A 12,784-nucleotide genomic window follows, 5' to 3' on the forward strand; every position below is an offset into this window, starting at 1 on the left:
TATGGGTACAGGTGTGAAAGCAGTGTTTTTGTAAATGTTAAAAACAGAAGTCGTGCATAGAAATACAGTGTCGGTTCGGGAAGTTAAGTGTGTGTCGATGGCTTTTTGTCTTCACCAGCTGCTCTTTATTTTATACACAGAGACCTGAAAATGAGTGATAGAGCATCACCTAGACTGTCAGTGGCTGAAAAGCTGACTGGGTGCACAAGTTACTCGACAACGGAAATACAGAAGCGTCCGATCTTACCCGTCGGCTTTGACCCATGACGTCACAAATACCGCGGAAACGACTATAAACAATTCCAATATGGCGGATATAAAAACATCGCATACGTATTGTAAACACTGAAATACACAAGTTTCACAAAAAGCCTAATGACTGTAACGGGACAAGCGTGGGAAATTAGGGGTTTTTGGGTGCGGAGAAACTAAATATACAGAAATGTAGCCACCGACCGCCATTCAAAACCACGCAAAACAACGAAATAAATCAACATCACAAAACTGACCAAATACCAAAAAACACATTCCTATCCATAATCGGACACTTCCCTTAACCTATATAGCTCAACAGAACCTACCGATCACATCCCCCAATAGAAAACTAAGAAACGAAAGCTTCCCTTACACCTACATACATCGGCACTTATGCAGTTTAGCAGGTACGGAAAAAATTTTTCATTTTTTTTCAAAATTTGATCATCATGTGTCGTTATGCGGTGGGGGGAGTCTGCAGTGCCCCCCCATCCCCCCACAGGCTTCATTAGTGTCAAATCAATATTTTCGAATCATAGGCGGCCGCTGCCGCGGCCGCATTCCAAAAAAAAACTCCCAACCTAACCTCAAGTGGGCTACGCTACAGATCAATATGTTCATCAAATTGCTTCATATTACGTATACATGTTCATTAGTGTCAAATCAATATTTTCGAATCATAGGCGGCCGCTGCCGCGGCCGCATTCCAAAAGAAAAAACTCCCAACCTAACCTCAAGTGGGCTACGCTACAGATCAATATGTTCATCAAATTGCTTCATATTACGTATACATGTTCATTAGTGTCAAATCAATATTTTCGAATCATAGGCGGCTGCTGCCGCGGCCGCATTCCAAAAAAAAACTCCCAACCTAACCTCGTATTCAGGGCTACGCTACAGATCAATGTGTAGGTCCCTTACGTCACGGGTCAAAGCCGACGCGTGAGATCGGATGTTTCCAACCTATACCCAATACACAAAACATACATAAATAACCAAAAAAAAAAAACGGAACTTACCTCAAAAAAGTTCCAGCTCCACAAACTAGATTGGCCACCACAATCACACACAAATGCACGCACGCACGCACGCACGCACACACACACACACACACACACACACACACACACACACACACACACACACACACACACACACACACACGCCAACGAAAAAATACTGAACTAAAATAAAAACCCAACCCACCCAAACGTCAACCCCCTCCCCCACAACTCCAAAATACAACACACAAACACTATACAACAAAATAAACCACCCACCCACCTACCCAGCCCACCCTAACTAACCACTTTCGGTCTATACATTTTACCCACAGCCCTTAAAAAAACCCGAAGAATGCAATAGCCCTCTGGGACACTCTTCCGCCAACAGTACTCATCTAAATGAGACTGTAGGTTGGAAGAGCGCCTCTTCCCCCTCCCAAGAACTGACTTAACCGCTCCCCACATCCCCTCAATTGTGTTAGTGCAAGCCCCAGTATCATAATTCTTAAACTCTAGACTGTGGTTCACTACTAAATGATTAAATCCCCTCTCACCCAACCCCCTATATGAAGAAAACGCATCTGAAACTACTGTGGACCCCGGCTCTACATACTCCTCAATTAACCCCACTAATTCAGGCTTCGACCTCCCCTCCACAACTCTAAAAACACATTCAGTACCCCCACCCTCCTGAACAACAGCCCCCCACACCCAAAGACCAGCCACAGACTTCCCCCTCCCATACTTCCTTTTACCAAACTGCGACTCATCCACCTCCACAAGCACCCCATGCCCACCCAACTTACCCCTGTACTTAATAAATTTGGAACACACCTCACGACAAAAGGAATACCAGTCTAAAACAGTCCTCTCACTCACACCAGTCTCAAACGCGCAAAAACTCTGCCCGCAACTATAACAAAAATAATACGTAATAAGCACAATCTCACGCATGGCCAATCTAGACTTCTCGAACCAGGTACCACGCCTTACAGAACGCCATACGCCATCTTTCCGGCAACACCACATGTATCCGTCCCTGGTCCGAGAGTCCGGAACTTTAACCAATTTCATAGGTTCACGGCACACACCGCACTTCACGACCTCGGCAATTAAGCCAAATAGCTGAAGAAATTTAATCAGCTCTAAAGCTGTCTCCCCCATCATCGCCCTCAACCGAACACTGTTAAGGCGGTCTTTCATATCCATTCCTGAACAAAAAACCACAACCAAATACACTCAATAACAAACTCACCCGACGTACAGCAATGAGCATTAAATTAACCATTAACTCACTAATAGAAATTCCGCTTCAAATCCAACACCTGAGCAACAGAAAACTGACCCCACCACACGAAACAAACGAAAACCATGAACACACCACCAGAGAGCACGACAAACAAAAACAAGACATCTACAAACACGCCACAATCGCAAATCAAACTCCGCGCCGTAATGACGTCACACACCACAACACGCTTACGTCAAGGGTCAAAGCCGACGGGTAAGATCGGACGCTTCTGTTGACCCCAACTCTCCTTCAGATCTAAGGAAACTGAACCGTTCTTGGAAGAAGACACAGAAGAGGCACATTCCCTGGTTATAATCTTTGTGGATAAGACATTATTTCCATATAAGGGACACAAGTATGCAGCAGAAGCAGTCCTGCATTAGAAGACTTTGGACACACATGTGGAGTGGACTTGCTTAAGATATTAATCACAACTCAGTTAGAGAGATGCAAGTTCGTAGACATCTAGTGTGGATCAAATCATAATGGCTGCACTTAAGTTAAATGAAATTAAATTCCTGGCTAGCGAATACTGAGTGTGAACTTTGCTTCTACCTGGATTACCTGATAATTATCAACCTATGATTGTTGAACTTGAAAACAGTATTCATATTATTGAGGAAAAAGACCTTGTTTCACAAAGCCCCTAGCACCCAGCGCATGTTGGTCTATCGATTTCTCATATGATTTTGAACGCATCCCTGTTGATTTTTGAACAAATTCTAAGTCGATTTCTGAAAGAATTGTAAGTTGATTTTTGAATGTGTGCATAGTGTATGTGATGTGTGCCAGGGGAATCCCCGTCGCATCTAGAAATAAACTTTCCTGCAGACAAATGGGGACGGGTCTATACGAGCCGAGCTGAATAAAGCCGAATGGATGAATGCCAGTCGCTGTTTATGTGGTTGACTGGGTTTGCAAATGATCAGCGTTGTTATAACTACTAGTGAATTCCATAGATTCAGACTACCAGAGTGGAAAAGAACAACTAACAGGAATAACGGGCAACAAATATTGCATATTGTCTCCTCCGGGCGTCCAAGGAAATGAAATTATGACAGAAAATTTTTGGCCAGACCACTACACTGCTAAGGGCCAGTTATACAGTCCCTGGCTAGCAGCCGCTAAAGTTCTATTCTGGGAGTAGCGTGGAAAACGCATTGTATGAACACTAAACAGGTGACGAAATTAACCAGAGAATAAGTTTTGACACTGGCAGGAATAGTTACAGAATTAGTGATAAGATTGGTTGTTAGAACGAGGAAGGAGAAGAAACGGGGACACTCACAAATTATGGGAGAATATGACGATTCGAAATTTATTAAAAAATTTAGTACTACTACTTTTCGATCTCATGCTTCAGAAACTAGAGAGTATGAATGAAATGTGAAACTATTTCCTAACACAAAACTTTTTGCTTTTAGTAGGCCTAATAGGCATTTGATATTGGTACTTAGTTAATTATATTCCGACGTGTTATAAAAATGACCATTTGTGCCAAAACAGTCTCGTTTATTTGTTGTGTGTAACAACTGCTGCAGTATTGGCAGGCCTATTTTGTTTTATATAGCAGTGACAAAATACACGTAATCAGATCGAGAAACCACACCAGTCTTAGGTACAATTTGTATTAACAGCTTTTCTAGTATTAGACAACATTTCGTTTTTCCATGTTGCAAAACGATGACGAACTTTGATGAGGTAGTAAATCCTTTCCCAGAAAGGAAAGTACGCCATATAAAGATGTGGCAAGATTAGAGAGCAAAGAAGCTAGGACTTATTAATTGAAGAAACGTGTACTGTCTTGCTTATCTCTTGTCTTTAATCGTTTTATGTATCCTGTATTTAATTTTATGTCACACAAATCAGCAGTAAAGACTGCAAATTTTCTGAAGAGTTCTTGTTATGTCGGTTTCAAATAATCCCAACCAGTTTAATTCAGAGATTTTTTTAAAGAGGAGCAGGATGTCAAACCGGCCAACTGGGAGCAGTACAGGCACCACAGGACATTTTAATTTCCACTGGCATGAATATAGTTTGATGGCACTCATTCCATTACAAAATATTACATGTTTGAATTCCACAGAGTGAAATTCAAAAGAGGTGCAATGGAAGAATGCTGTGTGGAGAGGCGTGGCTCTGCATTTTGCCACACTTAAGACCAAATAACATGTCTTACGTTCCCTCGAATATATATGTTTTATGTATCAGACTCTTCAGAAAGATGTTTGCTACAAAATGAAGATTTTTTGAAAAGTAGATGTTTACATTTTCAGCATCCTACCTCAAATGCTCAAGGGAGGGAGGAGCGCCACTATCAAATATCGCCCCAGTTCGGAAATATCCTAGATCCGGACCTGATTTACAGGGTGGTCTCAGTTGTAGTAGGAGGTGGTAGTCTCCACGTGATCCGTGTTTACATTAAGTGATTTTGCTATTTCCACTTCGTTTATTGCTCTCACTTCAAATGAAAACAGAACGGATTTCTGTGGCTGGGAGCTACCAAGTGAATTAAAATACATTCACATAATTACGGAAGGCTAAAATGTGTAATTAGTTTCAGATTTTATTTTGTTTCCACCTTTCTGACAGTCAAGCGTTGATCGCCTTGCAGAACAATGAAGTTATTTTTGTCAGTTTGTTAAAGAAATTCGACTTTTACTAATCTTTTCTGCTGAGGCAGCCAATTTATTTGAAACTAAGTGTTTAATTCCACACTATTGGCTAGTTTCAACTGTTCACTGCATTTCAAGTTCACATTATCATCTTCTAGCACATACGGCATTATGCCTTAATAAAGAACCAAACATGAGATAATACAGTACAGGTACTCCAAGACAATTTACATCTGAATCTCGACATATGAATGTGCACTTTAAGCCGAATTATGCATTTTGTATAGTCCACAAAATTCCCATGTTCTTGGAGTGTCCTCTAATGTCTTGTTTCTTTTATGACATAATGTAAGATTTTAATGTTTTACACGTACGAACATACGGGCTTCCTGCAACATTGTAGCTGCGCAAGCGCTGCAACAACTGTTGTTTGGCGTGCTCTGGCAACTGCTGAAACGATTATATTCCTAACAGATCGCGGGAAAATATTGCGAATGGTTCTTTGGAAATCATTACTTTCAAAGTAAATTTCCTTTTACGCAAGATGAACTCTGTGTGCTTGAATGTCAGATGAATTTCATAAATCACAAAGCATTTGACTCTCATTCAAAAATCAAATCTTTGAAGGCGACCATTTAGAATATTTTCGAGCCCAGAAGATCAGAAATTTATGTCGTCGTTAAAAAATTTACTGGCACATTTTTGTGATGTATCTTTAAAGTGTAACACGCGCAAAAATGATCATTATGTGTTAAAGCTTAGCTTCTCTCGCAGCTTATTAATCTTAGTGACAAATATTAAATGTAAAAGCTTTTCTTTCCTTTTCTTGTAGCAACACTATGTATATATGTATATTAATTTAAACCATTACCTTTTCGTATTTATGTGTTTGCGCTACTTTACAGTGATGTTGCTATTGGCTGACATCATCACGTGTCCTATGATCTGAATATTCGCTGTCATGGGCTGGTGAGAGTGCTTGACATGAGCTACAACTGGCTTACAAAAGCGCATCACAATCTCGATTTCAATCCTTCAGAAAGTAACATGCGGTGTTTGGTGGAATTCGAATTTATACTTTTGTAATAAGAAAATATGCAGTGTACATGTTGCTGCACATCAGACATCTTTCTAAAACGTGTTTTTTTTCCCCTGAGTTTCGTTTTCTAAAGTGCCGGGAAATTCTACGCCAATGTATAAAACCACAACTATTTAAAGGATTGATAAGTTTTACAGTTTCGAGGAAAAGTATATTTTTACTTAACACGGAAAAAATTATTTTCATCTGCGAGAAAGTGTATTTTTAACTGGGAAATCCGGGAATTTTTTTTTTTCATCGTCCACGTATACACCCTGAACTACCAAAAGTTATTCTAAAAACATCTTAGAATTTGTCCATTCTGATTTGGGTGGGCCAATGGAGACAGTGTCTGTCAGTGAAAATCTTTCTCACTTTTATTGACAGTATTTCATGATATAAATTTTATTGTAACCGGACATGGTTTGCAGCACACTTACTTCGAATCTGTTAGGTTGGAGGTAATGTGGGATTTCAGGTCATCTATCTCGGGCACATGAGCAGCTATGGACAGCAATGGAGGTAAAGCTGAGATTTTTTGGGGTTTGTGTAGATGGAGACTGTACAAAGTCACTAGGATGTGGGGCAAAGGAGGTAGATAAGGTGGTAATAACGAAATGAGACTCAGAGTTGGCTTTTGGCCTGCTTTTAAAGCTTCTTCACATATTTACAGAAACATGCCAAAGAGCACACACTGGTTTATCGCTTGAATCTAAAGACTCACTCAATGTACATGTAAAAGACAGGTGAGGCTTGTAACCTCACACAGTTACTAGATGCTCCAACCAATTGATAGAACAAATGGCCACACTGGCCTAACACACTGTGAGGAGTGTACACACACAGTAACATCTAATGATGGTATTCCAGTCAACAAATTGTGAAAGGATCCAATTACAGTTGCTCTAATCAGACCCTTAGGTTCAGTTACCAGTCACAATGGAAGTGACGAACAAATATTGGTACATACAGGCAAATGTACAAAGAAAACCACGAACTGCAATCCATAGGTACATGTCAACAATTTTTACAAGTCCTCTTTAGCGTACAATTTTAATGGACTAAAATTCTCATTCACACAGTTCCTGCTGTCAGCTGGTGATCATCTGAGACACTGGCTTCTATGAATGTCACGATTAAACTTTGCTTTTGGTTGGAACTCTACTCTAGTTGTCGATTGGTGTCCTCTATATACGACACTGGTGCCTATTTGCTTATAGGTTGTGCATGACTGTCACATTTTACACCCAGTTCAGTCAGTGAGTATGGAATCGGCAGTTTCTTATTGCATATGACGTTGTGACAGGATTGCTGAAAACGGCCTGCACTGTAAGAGTCACCAGACTCATTGCTCGATTAGGTTTTCTATTTTTTTGGGCAACCATTCACTATTGTCATTATAGTTTGTCTATTTTTTGAAGAAAAAGTTTTATGTCACACAGACATTTAAAAACTTCAGTGTCATTGTGGAAAAGCATATAGGTAGAAACACCAAAAAATTGTTCTCTTACAATGGAAACGAACGGACTGAACTGGATGCAAAATATTTTTAGTTCATCAACTAAAAATATTTTGGACTTTTGAAGGTATCATCCACCAGCTTTCAGTACAACAGTAAACACCAAGATGGTGTTGCCGAGAAATCTAATTGAATAATGGTTAAAGAAAGACTGTACCGTGATGTTCTGTGCCAACTTGCCAAAGATGTATTGAGCTGAAGCTGTGTCTGCACCTGCGTAACTATCAAATCATTCTCTGTCCACCACATTTGGAGATAAAATGCCATATGAATTTTGATACAAGGATTTTTGGCTGTAGTACAGTGGTTCACATTCCAAAATACCATTGCAAGAAATGGGATAAGAAGTCAGAGAAGTTGACATTCGCAGGCTACTGCCTGGCAACCAATGCCTATCAATTTGTCGATAGGGAGACTTGCCAGACAACTGTTGGCAATGATGCAAATTTCCTGAAGGATGAGAATTTTCGAAGTTCAAAGAGGGAGGAAACTAAGGTCACCATTGTGTCAGTGCTGATTGAAACGTGTATTAGTTTCTCATGATACAAATACTTTACATACTGAAAAAGAAATTGTCAGTAGATAGTGATAATGGAATCTTTTATTGACAGTGATACAATAGAGACTGGAGCTCAAGATGAGGAACACGAGAATCAAAACATGAATCCTATAGTTGAAGGGGCTGCATCTTGAAGGTCAAGCAGAGAATCAGGACCCAAGGAATGGCTTCACCATTTATACTTCCTACTTCGTAAAGTACTAGCACGGTGGTAGCACTCTGGCCATGCAGGGATCGCATGTTGGTGTTGGAGCTCAAAACTCTCGATGTATGCCACAGAGTATGTGCACATTGTGACTGGGCCACAGGACTCAAGGCAATGGTAGCTGCTGCTGAGCCTGGGGAGTCCCATTTCGGAGTGGGTGGCACCGTGGCAGATGAGGTGCAAATGAAGTGAACGAATTCATATCTTACTGGTGGCCATATGGCCCCCTCAGTATCTGTGCAAGGAAAGTCCTCATTTAATGCACAGAGATACATCCCTAAAATGTTAAATTCCCTGGTTACCCCATAGGAGGAATATACTTAGTTTTCACAAGGACTGCTGGGGATCCCTTCTTGGCCACAATGCCCTTATTATTTGTGGAGAACATAGAAGACAATTTCAAGGAAATGGCAGCTATGTCTACAATGGAAAAGTAGGTTAGTTTTGATCAGAGCAGCATCCCCTGCCCAGTCACGGGCACTGCTCGCTTGTAATGAGTTGAGAGTCATACCAATGACTGTCACTCTCCCCTAATAATCTAAATGTAGTTCAGGGCATTGTTTTCCACAGAGATGCTGTTGCAGTCTGATGGTGAGCTACGCACCAGTTTGGAGCAGTGGGGTGTGCACTTTGTCCATCATGTGCATAGGGGGCCAAAGGACAATAGGGTTCCTACCGGTGCTTTCATCATGACCTTTGAGAGTGATTCATTGTCTGAAAATGTCAAGATGACGGTATACTGATGCATTGTGAAGCCAGATGTTCACACACTCCTACTCCCCACCTCTGTGTGGTGCTTTATGTGTTTGAAATTTGGGCATATGTCTTCAGGTTGCAATTCTAGACCCATTTATAGGGATTGTGGACGACTGCTGCACGCGAATGTTTCTTTTGCGCCTCCTGCCATCTGTCTCAACTGTGGAAAGCACCATTCTCTGTGCTCGCCAGATTGCACCATTTTCCACAGAGAAGAAAATACAAAAGACGCTGGACAAGAGATGAAATAGTAGTATGAGCGGTTGCACCCACCATGTAAAACAGTATCATATGCTACAGCTACGACAATGTCGCCTTCTTTGGTAATGATACTCCTGCCTGTTATGCCTCCCACGGTGAGTCCTCTGGTCCACTTGACCATGCCTGGCCTCCTGATGGTTGGGGCTCTCCTCTTGCTGTTTCCCCTATACCTACTTTGGGATTGTTGGCTTTCCACCCACCAGGGACATTGGTCCCCCACCTTCCAGCTGGAGACAAATCACCTTCCTTTGGCTTCTCTTGCCACAGTTCCTTCCAAGGATTCAGCCAGACTAAAACTGGATACCAGCCAGTGGCTGAAGAAGCCACTGCCTGCTGGTCGAAGGACTTTGCGATCATCATCTTTACCTGAAACTGATTCACAGAAGCCCTCTTAACCATCCAAATCCTCTAAGGAGGGGAAAGATAAGTAGTAGTCCTCCAAGGAGGAGATTCCGGTGGCTCCCACAACCCCAGATCCCACGTGTGCTTGTGTCCGAGGCAGAGATTCTAGCGGCCTCAGACGCCTTGGTTTGCACCACACAACAGAACCTGGAACCTATGTGTATTGATGCCATAACCCCTTAACCTGCCCCCTTGGTCCCTTATGGCCTCACAGTACATTGACAACATTATTCTCCATTGGAATTGTAGCAGCTTTTTCTACCACCTGGATGAGCTAAGACACCTTTTACACATTTCCCCTGCCTTCTGTATTGCCCTCAGGAGACTTGGTTTCTAGCAACGCCTACCTTGGTTCTTCATGGATGCTACCTATGACAGGATGTCAGGAGGAGTTCGCACATATGTTCTGGACACTGTATGTAGCAAACTTGGGCCTCTTGATACACCTATGGAGGCTGTGGCTGTTCAGTAAGGGAATTTCAGAACATTACCATTTGCAGTGTTGTTTACCTCCTTCTTGATGCTGAAGTGTCTTGGATCATATTGTTTGCATTGGTTTCTCAGATCCTCCCCCCCCCCCCCCCCCTCCCCCATCCCCCCTTTTCCTAATCCAGACATGCCAACTCTCCTGATTTAAGCAGGAGACTCCTGATTTTTCCTTCTTCCTCCTGATTTTTCCTTCTTCCTCCCGATCTCCCAACCGTGAAGACCGATCTGATTTTCAGAGCAGTTTCAATGCTTTCCTTATATTTGAAAATCCTGTGCCTTCGATATATTGGTGGATGACAATGTACAGCTGCTACTTGTCTATGTTAACTTGGAAGATTTGTGTGGTGGCTGTTGGGAGTGGCAGTAGGCGTAGCTCGCGCTTCGTATCTACAAGGAAGTAAGGAACTTATCGTTGGCAGCGTTCGGAGACAAATGAATATCTTTCAAACAGTGCCAATTTCCTCCACTTCTGGTAGCGTCAGCGCAATTGTAAAGTTATCGTGAACAAGGAGTAGTCGATAGTCATTCCAAGTGAAGTGATTAGTGTTGTTCTTTCTGCAAGGAAGTGTTGCCAAGTTGGGGGATTTCCCCCTAAATTTAGGGGAATTAAGCTGCCTAGGGGGAAGTTAGAGGGATAAATGTTTCAGAGGGGAAAATATTTAGGGCTACTACCCTCCCCTCCCTGCCCCTCCACTCGACAGTTTCATTCTTGACTCCCTTTTACCGCCCCACCCCCCGCTCGCTTACCCGATGGTGTGACAAATTATTTAGGAGAATTTGAAGTGCAATATAGGGGGAAACGGTGCACCAGGGTTGGCATCATTGCTACAAGACCACTGTCTAGAACATAGGACCATTGTGTTCTTGGTTCTACTGCGCGATTTGTGTACTCTGTAGTAGTTGCTGGCTGTGTATCATGGAAGTGTTGATTTCATGCAGAATGGCGAAGAAATACGATGCAGTGTATAAGGAAGAGTTCCCATGTTTAAGTGAATTGAGGAAGGGATAAACTTCCGCATTTTGTAGTGTATGTAGATGTGACTTTTCAGTGGCTCATGGCGGGAAATGTGGCATTCTTAAACATGTGCAAACTAAAAACCACAAGGAGAGTGTCCACTGTGTAGAATGGAACCAGAAACTTAACTTCTCGTGTAAACCCCAAAATGTAGATTCTGTGACAAATGCCGAGGCTTTATTTACCTCATTTATTGTAGAGTATAACTTGACTATAAACTGTGCCAACGCGCTGGGCCCTTGTTTCACAAAATGTTTCCTGATTCTGAAATGGCGAAACAATATGGGTGCGCCAGGTATAGGTGTTGAATTTTTGCAACTTTGTCAGGGATGTGTTGTAATTCACAATAGTATAAACGCTAAAATTCTCCTGATTTTTCACTTTCAAAAGTTGGCATGTCTGCTAATCTTTGATGATTTCAGTGCCCATAACCCTTTCTGAGGTGGAACAAAGATCACTGGCTGCAGTAAAGACCTTAAAAACTTACTGCTACAACTTGACATTTGCCTCTTGAATACTGGTGCCTCCACACACTTCAGTGTGGTACACAGAACTTTCTTGGCCATTTACTTTTGTGTCCGCAGCACTTTCCTTCTCCCATCCATACATTGGAGAGTCCATGATGACCTGTATGGTAGTGACCATTTCCCAATCTTCCTGTCCCTCCCTCAATGCCGGTCCTCAGGGTGCCTGCCCAGATGGGCTCTCAGCAGTGTAGACTGAAGTGCCTTTGTCTCAGCTGTCACCCTTGTCTCCCCACTACATGGAGATGCCAATGAGGCACTCCAGAATACAGCTACTGCCATTCTTTTGGCAGCTGACCTAGTGATCCCTATTCCTCGGGCCCACCCTGATGGAAAACAATATCTTGGTGGCCATTAGAAATTGCAGAAGCCATTAGAGATCGTAGGTGGGCCCTCCATTGATGGAGCACCTCATTACCTATAATCAGATCTGTGCCCAGGACTGCCACTGAATGAGACAATGAAAGCCAGAATGCTGGGAATGGTAGGTTTCAACCAGTGGACCATATACCTCTCCTTCACAGATTTGGGCTAAGATCAGATTTCTCTTTGGATACCAGACACCTGCAGGCTTACTTCATATTACCTGTCTGCCCTGACCCAGACTCTTGTCGCCGATCATTTTGCTCCGCATTATACTTGAGACTCTTCTTTTGAGAATTATCAACCTGTCTGTTGCATCCAAAAACAGCGGATGGAGCGAAAGCAATTAACTTTGACTACACACCACCTGGAGCCATATAATGCTCGTTTCAGTGAGTGGGAATTAGTCAGTGTCCTAGCCCAGTACCCTGATACAGCCCCAGGGCTG

The 12,784-nt window shown here is 42.3% G+C and overlaps 1 protein-coding gene across 1 annotated transcript in view; it reads left to right on the plus strand.

Moving 5' to 3' along the window:
• The window catches only part of LOC124802716 (EP300-interacting inhibitor of differentiation 3), a 100,410-nt gene that overhangs the window by 34,989 nt on the left and 52,637 nt on the right, over positions 1-12,784 (plus strand). The gene's annotated exons all lie outside the window — the stretch shown is intronic.

This window comes from Schistocerca piceifrons, chromosome 6 (assembly GCF_021461385.2).
Source record: "Schistocerca piceifrons isolate TAMUIC-IGC-003096 chromosome 6, iqSchPice1.1, whole genome shotgun sequence".
Classification (NCBI taxonomy): Eukaryota; Metazoa; Arthropoda; class Insecta; order Orthoptera; family Acrididae; genus Schistocerca; species Schistocerca piceifrons.